The sequence below is a fragment of the Podarcis filfolensis genome (genome assembly GCF_964270895.1).
Source record: "Podarcis filfolensis genome assembly, chromosome: 5".
Lineage (NCBI taxonomy): Eukaryota > Metazoa > Chordata > Lepidosauria > Squamata > Lacertidae > Podarcis > Podarcis filfolensis.
Genome location: NC_139608.1, coordinates 72,122,182 through 72,137,062, shown reverse-complemented (window position 1 = coordinate 72,137,062; position 14,881 = coordinate 72,122,182). Strand labels below are relative to the sequence as shown.

At 40.9% G+C, this 14,881-nt stretch overlaps 1 long non-coding RNA gene across 2 annotated transcripts in view; it reads right to left on the bottom strand.

Annotated features, from left to right (window-relative positions):
* Positions 1–2,938: 2,938 nt before the first annotated feature.
* LOC310762885 overlaps positions 2,939–14,881 on the bottom strand; it is a 29,717-nt gene continuing 17,774 nt past the window's right edge. For both annotated transcript variants that reach the window (XR_014548280.1, XR_014548281.1), the window contains exons 2-3: positions 9,797–9,889; positions 2,939–3,749 (exon numbers count right to left, since the gene is read on the bottom strand). This is a non-coding gene — a long non-coding RNA (uncharacterized lncRNA). The remainder of the gene's footprint in view (positions 3,750–9,796; positions 9,890–14,881) is intronic.

The window sequence follows — 14,881 nt, the reverse complement described above, 5'->3', positions numbered from 1 at the left end:
TGTTTGAGATCCTGCCCAATGTCATACATACATAAAATGAAATTCCTGGCTTATCTAAGGATATTGATACCTGAGCTTTCAGAAACTGCAACAATTCTAGCTCACTCAAACAATAATGATATTGATTCTTCCTGAATTTACAATTTACTATTAAATTAATAGTATGACGTAGATAGGGAATGACTAGGAGGGTGATAGGGCAAAAGCATTTTCGATAGCAAGTTATATTTAGCTGTGATTGGATGTAATACATATTATGTTCTCTACTGCTTATCAAATGACTTCCTTTTATTCTCGTCACATCCAACATTAATCTATCACCAACGATCTGGGGTTTAGCATCTGAGTATCTGCCAAAAAGTCATCATTACCATGATGCTTACAGCCGTAGAAGGTCTCTGGTATTTTGTCAGTTATTATTAACAAATACCAGAATGGAAATTGACGATCAGTCTTGATAAGAGACCTGATTGTGCTATTTACATCAAAGCAATTTTAATGAAATGCCTAATTCATAAACATACACCATTGATTTTCATATTCACATCACTGCAATTAGGAATTGGTATTTAAAGGGCACACTTCATATTCTGCATGTGGTTTTTTTTAATCACACTTCACGTTTGTTTGTTTTTTGGAATTGTATAATTTCCTCCTGTGAGATGAAATAATTTGCCTCCATTTCCATTGCTCCATTAAAGGCAACACCTTTTAATGTCCTAAGATAGTTGGGTGAGGATGGGACATTTGGGGACCTGGTTATGGTGCATTGAGAGGAAAAGAGCAGTGTTTGGTGACACACAAGGCAGTTCTGCTGCTGAAGCTAAGCTGTTGTGCCTGGATGGGAGACTGCCTATGAACTGTATGAATATTGTGCTGGATCTCCTCAGAGGAAGTGTGGGGAATAAACATTATAGACAGATACAGATATATGCAAGCTGGCTCCCAACAGTCTACTGCAGTCTAGCATGATCATAAAAAGACTCCAAGATGGGACTCTACAAATGAAGATAAGAGGTTATATAAATTTACAGTGTGATCTCATTTCCTCCTATTTTCTTTCAAAATTAACAGTTTAATCGAGATAGAGAGTGGCTCAAAGAGCAACAGGGCAAACGCCTGCTTAGAAGTCTAGATTTTCAAAAGTTGAGTTCTCTAGGGAACTCCCAGTTTTAATGGCACCCCAAAGTGTTCTTTCATTCCCCTCAACTAAGTTAATGGCCTCCTATGGGCAAAAGTGCACTTGGAATAACTTTTGCAGCATGGCAGGAAAATCTATCCTACACCCCTGACCTGAATAGTTCAGTTTGCACAGTACACAAACCCCTTTGGGGTTTCTGGATGTATAGTTGAAGGAATGGGTTTCCAAAACCCAAAAACTGACTGTGCAGGCAGTTTTAAACTGCACCAAAATTCCTATTTTTCCTTAGCTAAAATCCATTAATTTGAGCTCTGAGCTCAATGCATAAACAAAAGCCCGGCTGTATAGACAAGTGCTCAGAGCCCTCTCCTTTATCAGTTGTGACGGCAACTATGGCCTTCACTGTAGCGGTAGTAGAACAGAACAGAGAGAAGACACGTCTGTGCTTTATCTTATGTCCTGGACACACTCTGACACACAAACCCAGGTCTGGGAACAAACGCCAGAGCATGTTCCTGGATATGATTACCTCTCCCCAGATAAGAGTAGGAAGAGGAAGATCCTTTTATGGTCAGAAGTACAGGAAGGAAGATCCTTTTATGGTTGAGAGTACCAGAGCAGGAACATATGTGATGTCAACCTGTGTACGTAGGCCGACATGGTTGGGCTCCTAGGGGAGGAGTGAGAGGGTGCCTGGAGGATATATAAACTGCATGAAACCTGTCATTTCTTTGGACTTGCTGTGGACTTGATCACGCAAGTGCCTTCTGCTATCCGGAGAGCAGAATAAACCCTTTCTTTGAACCAACTCGGTGTCATTTTGACTTCCTTCCTCCTGTCCTGGAGCAACGCAGACCCAATCGGTGAACTCCAATAAGGCTTCATTGTCACTCTCTCCACACCCACCCACCCATCAGAGTGATGAGCATTTCCCTAAAAATAAATCGCCAATTCAGTTCTAAGCACAGTTTTAAATCACCCTAGCTGGAGTCCTTCACCTGCTTACTAGCTTTGTTGTACCTCTTCCTGAGTCTACAATCAGATGAGTGCATCTGAACTTGATTTGCCCTCCCTTCTCATCTAAAGGAAAATCCAAGCTACATTCACAGGGTCCTGCTCAGGCAAAAGAGCTGTAGCAAATCTGAGGGGTAATGAAATTTCCAAAGATGTTGTGCATCTTTGTGTGTGAGTTTATAACTAGTTATTGCTTAAATATTGCATTTGGACAGTTCTGCTCAAGCAAAGCATTTTAGGGGAAGGTAAAATAATTCTAATATGTGAAAGTTAATTTTGCAGAGGAAGTTCCCACATGTTGTCTAATCTAAACATTAATTGGAATGCAGAACTCAACCCTGCATTTTTAAAGCAATTTGGCTGTTGGCACAGCTGTTATTTCCATGGAATAATTAGCATTTAGCAGTAAACAAGAAATACATTCTCTTTTCCTCTAAAGCAGTGTGTGAAATCCTATAGAATGTCATTCTATTTTCTCCTGTTCCTTGCAAATTGTTATATGAAACACTATATAATAGCAAACTCATTCTCAGTGTGGGCATCCTTCATTACCTGAAACTTCAACATCCACACACAAGAAGGAAAGCATTGCTTACTGACTGAAACCCAGAGCACTCCACACTGCAACATTTTGTTGCAGGCCTCACTTGGAGTACAAAGCTGTGGCCATTGCAATGGCTTGTCTCTTCATCCTTGCTGATGAAGGGCTCTCAGCACCTGGAGGTGATTACAGACAGCTGTTGGAGGACCTCAGAAGCTGGCACATGTGAGACTGGCCAGGAAGTATGTAGTGGAGAAAGAGGGAGAAAGAACAGTGAAAAGCAAGTAGCAAAGTCAGGGGGGAATGAAGCTCAGAGCAAGAAAGAGTTGGTGGCGCAAAGAGAAATAGAAGGGAACTGGGAGCAAGCAGGTAAGATGGAAGTTGAGAGTTCTTAACTCAAATATGCAATTGTTATTTTGATGAAAGCTTGTCCTAAAGACTGGCCTAAGTACCTGTACAGGAAAGCGGCCAATGCAGACCACGTTTAAAAAGTAATAATCTGGTGCTGGTAATTTAGCAGAAAGCATTATTAAAAGGAAAAATATTAAGCCGGTAGACAAATAAGTCTTGCTGAAAAAGAATCAACATAGCTTCTGCAAAGGTAAAACCTGTCTCACTATCCTTAATGGATTGTTGGTCTATCTTCATATGTTCAGATATTTCTTCACCAGACACTGGCTAATGAAGACAGCTTTTTAAAAAAGGATTTGACAACTTTGTGGAGGATAGTTTTTGTCAGTGAAACCTCTGGGTTCAGAGAAGGGCCTTACCAAGTTTACCTATGAATACCAAATGCTGGAGACAGGTGAGGGGTATTGATGCCATAACATGCTCAGCCATTGTTTGAAACATAATGCTTGTCTACATGGATGGGAACCTTTGGCCCTCCAGATGCTTTGAGCCACAGCTTGATTTTGACAAGGGTGTATCATGTTGTTACTTTGCTAACCTTTCCCCTCTCTCCTCCTTAATGGGACTGATTAGCCGATTTGGTGCTTTAGATCTCTGATGAAAGTCTTTCAGAATTTTTTCTGCAAAGCATTTTGTTTTCCTCTGAAAAGAAATTACATCAGTTGACTTAGAAGGAGATTAATAATTCAGAGCTTTGAATAGAAAATGAAAATCAAGACAGGCAATAAGTTAGCAGTGTTCATGTTTTGCTGATCATATGAGTTTTTGTATGAAACGCTTTCTCATCAACCGACAAAAATGCTAATGCGTTGAAATATCTATATGGTACCATCAGCCTTATTTCACTTAGGGAATGATGTAAGATCAATTCAATTGCGCCCTTTTGAAGAATATTGAAATTTAGCATTTGTTCTATGTAGGAAATACAAAGGTAACCTTTTTTTATCCTGTCTCTCTACCTGTGTTGTCTCTTCCATCTATGCATACATTGAGTTTGTTAACCTTTAGAGCTGTTGAATCATAGACTGAAAGTGACTTCATATATGAGGGAACTCAGCAGAAAATCCTTGCAAACTCCTTATTAGGTCTTTGCTTCAATTCCCAGTATTTCAGGGTTTTGTTTTTTTAATGAATACATAGCAGCTTAAGATGGCTCCCTTACTCTGTGGAGACATCCTTGCAGGTAGCATAGATGCCATTGGGCTAGATGGACTACCAATAAGGAACTTTAATATGTTCTGTTCTGCTTGTGTGAGAAGAATAAGGCTGAATTCCGGAACATGGTTACTCGAGAGACTAACTTCTGAGTAAACCTCCATTGAATTCTGAGACTAACTTCTGAGTAAACCTCTTAGGATTGTGCTGTAAGAATGTTAGCAGAGCTTGGAAGAATAGCTGACTGACGGCCAAACTAGATAAGGTTCCGCTAAGGAGTTGGTGTGCAGGCCCAGATGTTGAGCATCTATCCATGGTAGGAATACTAGCTGTGTTAAATCACAAGCAAGCCTTGAAAGCTCCACACAAGTTTGATTCTCATCTATAGGCCTAACAGGATGCTAACAATCTGATTTGCAATCACGGCATATGTGTTTTAAAAAATAATAATAAATAAATACCAGGTTGACGGGGGGAGATGGTTATCAGGATAGCCGCAACAAGGAGGGAGGATTTGAGCATTCCCTCTGCATAGAAATCCCAACCATTATGTGCCAGTTAGCCTGAGGGCGGAAACCACACTGGCACCAAAGGAAGCTTTCCCCCCTTAATAGCTGTGTGGAGCAGGAATTTTGTGGAGATTGCGCCGTAATAGTGATAACAGTCCACCTGTACGTGGCATTTAATTATGAAAACACCATTGGTGAGAGTCAACATAGTGCTTGTAGGTGCTCACTTGTGCAACGAGGGTTCGCCTTCCTCCCCTCCCACCCAGCCTCTTGTGCAGTCCCAAAATCTGATTTGTATGGTTAGGGGTTGAGATGGAGGATAACTCTGATTCAGTTTGCATTGAAAACAATACACAGACCAAAATAACAGCCATCTGTTGAAAGACACTTCTCTGAATTTTGCAGTGCTGTTCTCCTGCCAAGTAATCTGTAAAAAAACTCTATATACTAGGGCAAAATGTGCAGAGAGATGCATATTTTAGTGAAGATCACAAAACTGCACACAAACATGTTTATTATGAGAAATTAGCACTTCTTTTGAAATGTTAAGATTTTGTCGTCTTGGATTTTTGGAAGTTGTGTTTTTTGCACTTGAATTTTGTTTCTGTGGGTTACTCTTTGTGAGATGCCCTGTGAGCTTTCTTAGTCCGAAGGCATCATATTAATTAACAGTAAAAATAAAATGTTGATGGATTTTCATGAGGATTTCTTTAAAAGAAGAACAAACTGATGTGAAAATGTGGGAGAATTGAATTTAAGGCTGAGGAAAAATTAAGAAACAGGGGAAAGCCAAAATTAACAGATTTGCCTATCCGTGATTGGGTGACCCTCTGGAACAGATATTTGGGGCAACATGGTGGGGCAGGATGGAAGAGAAGTTATAGAAATCTAATTGCATGTGCAGATTTCTATTCCACATCATTGTATGTCACCCAGTCTGACTGCTAATCACATTTTTAACTTCATGTGATGTTAGGCATATTTTACACTTACACTTTTATATCTAAAGCTTGTTGCATGCTTTCCTTGCTGCTGCTGTTTCCACTGATGGCTGAAAGCCTGTATTATGTTGTGTTGCACCCTTTAAGCTCAGTGATGGATGACATGCCAAACATGTCAAGGGCAATCAAAGTTAGTTATATACCCTCTTGAGTAGTACTGACCTGCAAGGACTGAAGTCCTCGAGCGTCAGCAAAATGTGGCAATAGTTTGTCGAAAGGAAAAAAAAACCAAAAACCTAGAGCCCTATTCTGAGGAACGAAACCCCCAATGTGCTGAGCAAGCTGTTTATTTCAAGCAGGTATTTCTTCTATATAAATTGTCACTTCTCCCTCCATTGCTTCAGTGTATGTGTATGTATTTCAAGTGTACCAGCTATAGATCCCTTAAGTAGCAAAGAGGCAGGATAGAACTCTGAATTTCCATAGGTGTACATATAAAAAGCTGCCTTATCAGGCTATCTAGTCTAGTGCTGACTGGCAGTGGCTCTCTAGGCCACTAATCCCATTAACTGCAGGGGCTGGTATTTCATTGCTTTACTGCCTTCCTTTTTAAGAATGACTTCATGGCTACAGATGTTAAGAAAATAATCAGGTGTTGAGATACACAAAAGGCTTTTTGCTTCTATGGTAGCCAGCAACTAGCCTTGAGGCAGGGTGAGCAGCACTTGGGAAGGCGAGGTGAGGAGAGAGGAACTATACTTAATAGTGCTCTTCAGCTGCCTCCATAAGTTTGAAGGGCACCTGTTCCCTTCCATGCCAAGCTCAAGATTTTACTATTTGCAAATAAAGGCCTTAAAAACTTGGGGCCAGTTGACTTGTGAGACCTCCTTAACCCACTCCACAACTTTGATCTTGACATTGAGTCTCCACTTTCAGCACCTACTTAGAAACGTTTTTGTTTAGACAAGCCTACCCAGATTTGTGGAACGTTTACATGCATTTCATTCTGTTTCTAGCTCATTGGTGATTTAAAGTATTATTTGAATGTTTTAATTAGTTGTTTTCCACTGTTTTTACTAATACGTTTATGGTTTAATTCTTTTGTTAATCCGGTTTGAGGTTTTTTGCATATTGGGTTTCCAGATCACAAGAGAGGCTTCTAAGCACATTCAGTCAAACATTCAGAAACACACATGTCAAAGTCTCCTGCAGAAGCACGATGGTCTGAGAGAAGACTGCATGCCTGAATACATTTGGAACAGGGCCTCCATGCATCTCCTGCCCCTCTACACACTTGTAACCCTCATGTATTCAGGCAAATGCATGAAGAGGGGGCTCATATGGTTCATATGGTGCACACACACACACACACACAACACCACAGCATTATGCGATTTCATATCCTCCAATTTCTTGAGTCCCCAAACGGGGATCTGCATCTTCCTGCCCGTGAACCTGCATGAGTCACATGACCCACGGGAGATCATGGAGCCCAAAATGTGCACTTGTGTTTTGGGGTTCTGCATCGTGGCCCTGAAAAAAAAACTTTTTGTTGGGGGGAGCAGTTTTTTCAGGGCAAGATCTCCCCCCCCCCAATTTTTTTTATTGATTTTCCACATTTATCACAAAAATGACATAACAAAACACACAACAAAGTAAAACACATTACATACAATGAACAAAACACATAGAAAAATTGTTTCTTCAAATTCCTAATTCTCATTACATTGATAACTGACTTCCTCGAATCCCCTCTAACTGAATTTCATTATATCACCTGTATAACAGTTCTCCAAATTCATATTTCTAATGATATTAACTCCTTCCATTTACTAACCTCTTATCCTTTATTAATATTCTAATCCTTAATATTTACTACCACACATTCTTATTCTACCCCTAAGCCTATTTATTACTTCCAAGAATTTTCTATTTATCTTATATCACAATATTTAGCTAGATATTCTTTAAATTTCTTCCAATCCTCTTGTGTCTCCTCTTCCTTCTAGTCACGGATTCTTCCAGTCAGATCAGCCAGCTCCAAAAAGTCCAGCATCTTCACCTGCCATTCTTCTTGCGATTTCCAGTTTTTTGCTAATAAAAGCCTTGCAGCTGTAGTGGCCTACAAAAACAGTCTAACATCTTTTGGGGGGCAATTCCAGTCCTAATATTCCAAGTAGAAAGGCCTCTGGTTTCTTAATAAATGTATTTTTCAACATTTTTTTTAACTCATAAATCTTTTCCCAGAAGTCTTTCACCTTGGGACACATCCACCACATATGATAAAAGGTACCTTCTTTTTCTTTACACTTCCAATATTGATTATCATTTGTATGATAGATCTTTGCTGATTTCACCGGGGTTAAGTACCATCTATACATCATTTTCATTATATTTTCTTTTAATACAGTACATGCAGTAAACTTAACCCCTTTCTTCCACAGCCTTTCCCAATCTTCCAACATTATATTGTGTCGTTTTCAGGGCAAGATCTTGGTGTGAATTGTGGCAGCCAAAATGGCCGCCATGCCCTCGTGTAAGAAAACAGGATGTCCCAATTTCTCTGGGATACTTGTGGGGTATGCAATCTTACTTCAGGAAAGTGGCTCCCATGCCACTAGGGAAGCCTATGAAGGGGCCCTCTGTGGAGTTCATTGTGAACCTTTATTTGGGTAGACAACCCTTCTGTCCCTCACCTTCCCGACATTTCCACTAAATTTCTCATAGAACTAGTGGTGGGCAAAGCTGTCAATTTTGGTTTCTCTCAGAGGAGTCTTAGGCTGGATCTAGACACATCAAAGAAGAGTTTCAGTTTAAAGCGTTGCAAATTTAAACGGGGAAAATAGGTAGAGAAAAACAGGACTCCATGTCGCCATCCAGTGGCACAATGTTATATCGCACATACAGTGCATATAAATTGCCTTTTCTTTACCAGTCTAGCTGAGTCTAAGTTCAGTTCTCCATATTTCCACATCAGTCCTAATGAGAATTCACCAGCATTTTCCTGCAAATTTCTCCCAAATTACACATTTTGCAAACCAATTTTTCCTAATGTTACTTTGCACTTTATTTTCACTTATATATGCATTTTTATGCACACTGGGCTCCAGTATATGCCTTTTTGAACACATTGCAATACTGTTCCCCATCCAAGTAAAGTTTGTAGAAATTTGAATGCTGGGTGTGTTTTTAATTCGTATATTATTTAGGAAAGTGAAAATTAGGTAGGTTCGTCTTTAACTGTGAACTGAATTGAATTTCTCCCCAGTCCCTAGTTAGAATTTCAGCTTTGTTCCTCCAGGCTACCCAAGCGCCTTGTCATTTCTGTAATGATCTAAAATGGGGGGACTTTGGTACTTAACTGTGCTTGTAGAAATATACCTTGACATAAACTAAAACAAGCCCCTGTCATTTAATTTTTAACTCCATTGATTTAATGCCTAATGAGGTGGATTTAATATATTTGGCTACTGGCAACAGTATTTAAATGAAGCACATGATTTGTTAAATACTAGCAAATATGCTTCCGGCTTTAATGATAATGTATTTTTTTCACCCCTTCATTGGCAGCCATAAGTATCAAGATGCTGTTTCCTCTATAGCTCAGCTTTTGCAAGGTCATGGTGGCAGATGTAACCAAGATATTCCTGGTTTTTACTTTAAAAACTAGAACAAGCCCAATTAATCTTCTACGATCCCTTTCAGCGGCTGATCTGTGTGGAAAACAAGGACCAAAGGAGGAAATAATATCTGATCCTATGTGCCCATGATGGCTTTCCAGACAGTGTGGGAGAAGTCTATATGAGTGTTTAGGCATACAAATTGCCACCAGAAATTAATTGCTATCCTTGTCAAGCCAGGCCAGCCATGACTTCTTTTATACAGCTGTATCCATGGGGGACACTCTGTGTGGACCCCCTGACCTCAAATCTTAGCTACAATTCAAATCATCACTGAAAGAAGGGAGCCTCTACAGGTGACCCCACCCCCGCTGAAATGGCACTGCTGCTTTCTTACTTTTAGCATGTTACTGGAAATCACAGGAAGTGTGCACACTTACAAAACTTTCCAGCTAAATACTTACAAGATTCCAGGCCCAAGCCCTGGGAATAGCAGTTTCCTAAAATTCATGGGTTGCTGCACCTTTCCCCCTCAAATCTCCCACGATCAATATTTCCTAATTAAAAACAAAGACAAAAAGGACCCCATTAGCTTTCCTTTTACTGTGCCCCAAGGCAAAAAACTCCAACAACCCTTAAATATTGTTTTAATTTTTTTAAGCATTTAAAAAAACTTAATGAGGGATCTGTCACACCACGACAAAATTCCTCAAGATTCATATTCCCTTGAGAAACTTTAAGAACAGATACATAACTAAAAAAGGAGGCCAAAGCAGATTAAGCCTGCTCAGAAGTTGACTACCTTGCATGTATTATTTTGTGGTATTTACTGGTAAGCCTGCTTAGGATTTCATTTGTAAAAAAAATGGGGGTGAGAGCCGATAAGAAAGTTGTCCTCCCTGCTTGACTGACACTAGGAAGAAGTAGCCTGAGGAGAAACGAAGAGCTAATCCTTTCTCCTCGCCTCTGCTGGAAAAGTGCCAGACATTGGGGCAGCTGATGCAGGCAGTGGGGGAGCCAACACTTAGATAACTGACCCAGGGTCATCAGAAGAACCTCTGAGGATTCAACTCCATCCTAGCTGTGCCTATACCTCACAGCACGTGTCCAAAGCCCACCCATAAGCACAATCTCATCATGCCCACTGATGTGATGGTAGATGCATGTCTGACGCAAGCTTGGCATCAGTACCTGGCATTGTGGGGCAAATGTTGGGACCCCTAGGACCTGGATTGGCCTACTGTCACTGACACCACCCCTTAATTATTATCATTCAATTGCCTAAGAGCTGTGATGAGACACGCCGGGACAGATGGCTGCAGCTGCTGTCATCATTATCCCCAATACCTTGAGGCTCTGCCCTCAGTGTACTCTACATTAGGGCAGAGTCCAGGGGCACTGGGGTTGATGAAGATGACAGCAGCTGGTGCTTCTTTTCACTGCTGAGGGAGCACTGCAAGGCTGGAGCTGCACTGATTCCAGCATTGCCACCTGTCCCTGTTTCTGCCACCTCCACCTGTCAACATTCATCTTCTTCTAAAGCAAGTTTGGAAGGGCACAAGGGTGATGTGTGGTGCCCACCGGACGGCACCTGCCCTTATATCTCCTTAAACCTGGTATCAGCCTTGGTCTGAAGAAATGGCCCCAAGTAATCTGTGAAAAGGAAGCGCAGAGCCTTGCCAGCAATTGCTGGAGGGCTTTGTCTGGGTGATTTGAACTGGAACACTTACTCAGGTCTGTGTTACTGTTTGGAAGTAATTACAGGTTAACTATAAAAGAGGTTTTTGCCGTAGATTTTACCAGCTTCTGCAGGTGAAAAAATGCAATTTCTTTTCAATGTCTTGATCTCCTACAACCTTCTATAGCACAGAAATTCAGCCCCAGGCACTGTTTTTGAGAACAAAGTTTTCTTAATTTTATTTTGTTGTCTCATCGACTGGGGGAAAACATGATTTTTTGTAAAACCTTTTCTGGGGAAAATAAAACACTGATACTCTCCTAGATCTATTATATGCATGAATGTGTACAACCTCTTTGCTATCCACAGACTCCGCCCTGCCCCCTCAAAGCAATGCACAGAACCTCTTTGGACAGAGCTAATTTTTTGTTGTTGAGTGTCAATAATTACTACCCCACTCCTCCAAAAAATTAATAAATTGGCATTGTCCATATAATTTGGATGCTTCAAAAGAAAACATTAGAGATGTGGGTCTCTTCTGACCATCTCCAGTTTGCACAAAGAAAGCCTGATGACCACTGACAAAAATGTAATTGCACCTCATAGCTGACTGTTAGTCCTCTCACAATTCCAGTTCTCTCTCTTTTAGTTTTTTCAATGAGAAGATTAATTCCTGCAAAATATACAATTATGCACATGCACACTCAAACACTTCATTGATTAATTGCACTTAAAAATCATTATACATCCAAGGAGCTCTGTTCTAGAGAGAAGCAAGGAACCAAGTTAGGCTCACAACACCTCTGCAAGGTAGTTTAGGTTTGTTGCTGACCCACGGTCACACAGTGAGCTTCATATCTGGGGGTGTTGCAGAACGTCACAACTATGGTATAACGAATTGAGCAGAATAGAAGGCAAGAGGCAGGGGTGCCAAATTCTGGTCTTGCAAAGGGCACCGCTGAAATTTGAAAGACCAAAGTCTACTCCTGGCTTAGCTACAATAATACTTGCTCTGGTAACCTCTCAATTAGTCTATTGTAATGTATTCTACAGGGATGCAGGTGGCGCTGTGGGTTAAACCACAGAGCCTAGGGCTTGCCAATCAGAAGGCCGGCAGTTCGAATCCCCGTAACGGGGTGAGCTCCCGTTGCTCAGTCCCTGCTCCTGCCAATGTAGCAGTTCGAAAGCATGCCAAAGTACAAGTAGATAAATAGGTACCGCTCCGGTGGGAAGGTAAACGGCGTTTCCGTGTGCTGCTCTGGTTCGCCAAAAGTGGGTTAGTCATGCTGGCCACATGACCAGCTGTACTCCGGCTCCCTTGGCCAATAAAGCAAGATGAGCACCACAACCTGAGTCGGTCACAACTGGACCTAATGGTCAGGGGTCCCTTTACTTTTTTAATGTGTTCTACATAGGGCTTCCCTTAAAGATAGTCTGGAAACTACAGTTAGGGAAAAATGTGATGGCAATATGGCTGTGAGTTACTTCCTGAAGGGAAAAAACTACAGGTAACTTTTGTTACGCTGTTTCTTCTGTTTTGTTTCTTAGCGCAATCCCAGTGCTAGGCCCTGTTTCATCCTTCCCCATTTTACTTTGGATATGAAGAAATCTTTCCACACAGGAAGGAAAGCTTCAGGGAGCCTGATGAGAGCATATGTTTCTTCCTCATAAGTTTTTCTGAAATGAGAGTTCTGAAAACAGTGTTTTGACTTCATTAGATGGATCCTACAGCAGGAAAATGTTGGTGGTTTCCCCCACCCCAAAAAAGGAAAATAAATAAATCATAAATTGTTCAGAGAAGAAAAAAGCCCACTCCATGAAAACTTCTGAAAACTTCTTTTAGACAGGTTTTCTATTAATTCTTTATGCAGCATCTGGCAACAAAGGCACAAAACAGAAAGCCCCAAGAAATGTTATTTTTATCTATGAAACATTTTGATCTAGTTTTAGCAGAAAATAAAGCCATATTTCCTAAAATGGTAATTTTTTTTTATCTCCATGGGGAAGATCATGGGAGGGAAATACTGATTATCTAGTTCAAAGCAGATATATGTTTCTGATGTATATAAATAAGTGCTGTTTCTTTGTGAAACTCTGATTCAAGGCTTTCCCCCCCCCACCCTCTGAGGGGGGGAAGAAGAATCTATATTAGAAAAAAGTATCCTAGATCAGTATGCATGAGAAGATTAAATGATATTTTGGACTCTACTATATCTTTTTTTAAAAAGTAGGGTATATCTGTAGAACCAAATGACATTGGCAACACTGCTGGGTAGATTCACCACCATATTTACTCAGATAATGGTAGATTGTGACATGGGAATTTGATGTGATATTATTTCTCCTAATATACGTGTTTTTATATAAAGTTTTGACTAATGTATACTTTGGGCATACCAGCCCAAAGCTGGGCAAAGAAATCCTTGGAATCACACTGTGCCATGTTTGCTAGGTACTCGAAGCATAAAATTGCTCACATTTGTAATGACCTGGATGCCATGGTTGATGCGTTTCAGTCGGTGGAGGTGTCTAAGGCATTGTTTGGCTCTACTTTGTTGCATGATTTTCAGTTATTAAGGCCACAAGCCCCTTTGCCAAGTCTAGCCAGCCATTTGTTTGCTTCCCTCTTGCTCCTCTTTGCTTTTGCTTTTTTCTTCATCTAGCAGCAGTGCTGGCCCTCTTGGAGGTGGAGTGAAGCAACACCAGCCGATTTCTGGCAAGATCTCTTGAGATTTCAGGAGATCTCACTGGAAATTGACATTGATGCTGGCACCGCTCATTGCTGCACATTTGGCATGAAGGGACCCTTCATAACCTGGCTTCTATACAAAAAGAGTAGAACTGGCCCATCTGTGTTTGTTTGTTCCCCTGTTTATACAGCAAAGAAGAACAGTTCTCATGATATGGTGGGCCCTCATAATGGCGATGCTGTAAGTAGTGGTGTGTCTTCGTTTCTCTATCCAGTTTGTTGTTATTTCATTTCCCATTCATTTAAATAGCTTTATTTTACTAGTTCATTCATTTTCCTATTGATATATATATGGAAAATCCCATCGGTCTTCTGCTGCATGCACTGACTTTCCCCAGGCCATCAGACCTGCCAACTTTCAGATAGGTAAGACAAGGGTCATACATTTTATAGGCAATTGAAAAGGGTTTGCTCTTATGACATTCAGTTACTTGCAACAGGAGAACCCAGCTGCATTTATCCTGCTTATAAGTGGAATTTTTGATCCTACTGGCATGAAATCTTTAGGTGTACTTCCACACAAAGCCTCTAACACCAGATCTGCCAGATTTCAGATAGTTAGGGCACAGGGATACCATTTTATAGGTAATTAAGGAAGGTGTACAGACACAACCTAAATGCTTTTGTTGTTGTTGTTTAGTTGTTTAGTCGTGTCCGACTCCTTGTGACCCCATGGACCAGAGCACGCCAGGCACTTCTGTCTTCCACTGCCTCCCGCAGTTTGGTCAAACTCATGCTGGTAGCTTCGAGAACACTATCCAACCATCTCGTCCTCTGTCATCCCCTTCTCCTTGTGCCCTCCATCTTTCCCAACATCAGGGTCTTTTCCAGGGAGTCCTCTCTTCTCATGAGGTGGCCAAAGTATTGGAGCCTCAGCTTCAGGATCTGTCCTTCCAGTGAGCACTCAGGGCTGATTTCCTTAAGAATGGATAGGTTTGATCTTCTTGCAGTCCATGGGACTCTCAAGAGTCTTCTCCAGCACCATAATTCAAAAGCATCAATTCTTCGGCGATCAGCCTTCTTTATGGTCCAGCTCTCACTTCCATACATCACTACTGAGAAAACCATAGCTTTAACTATACAGACCTTTGATGGCAAGGTGATGTCTCTGCTTTTTAAGAT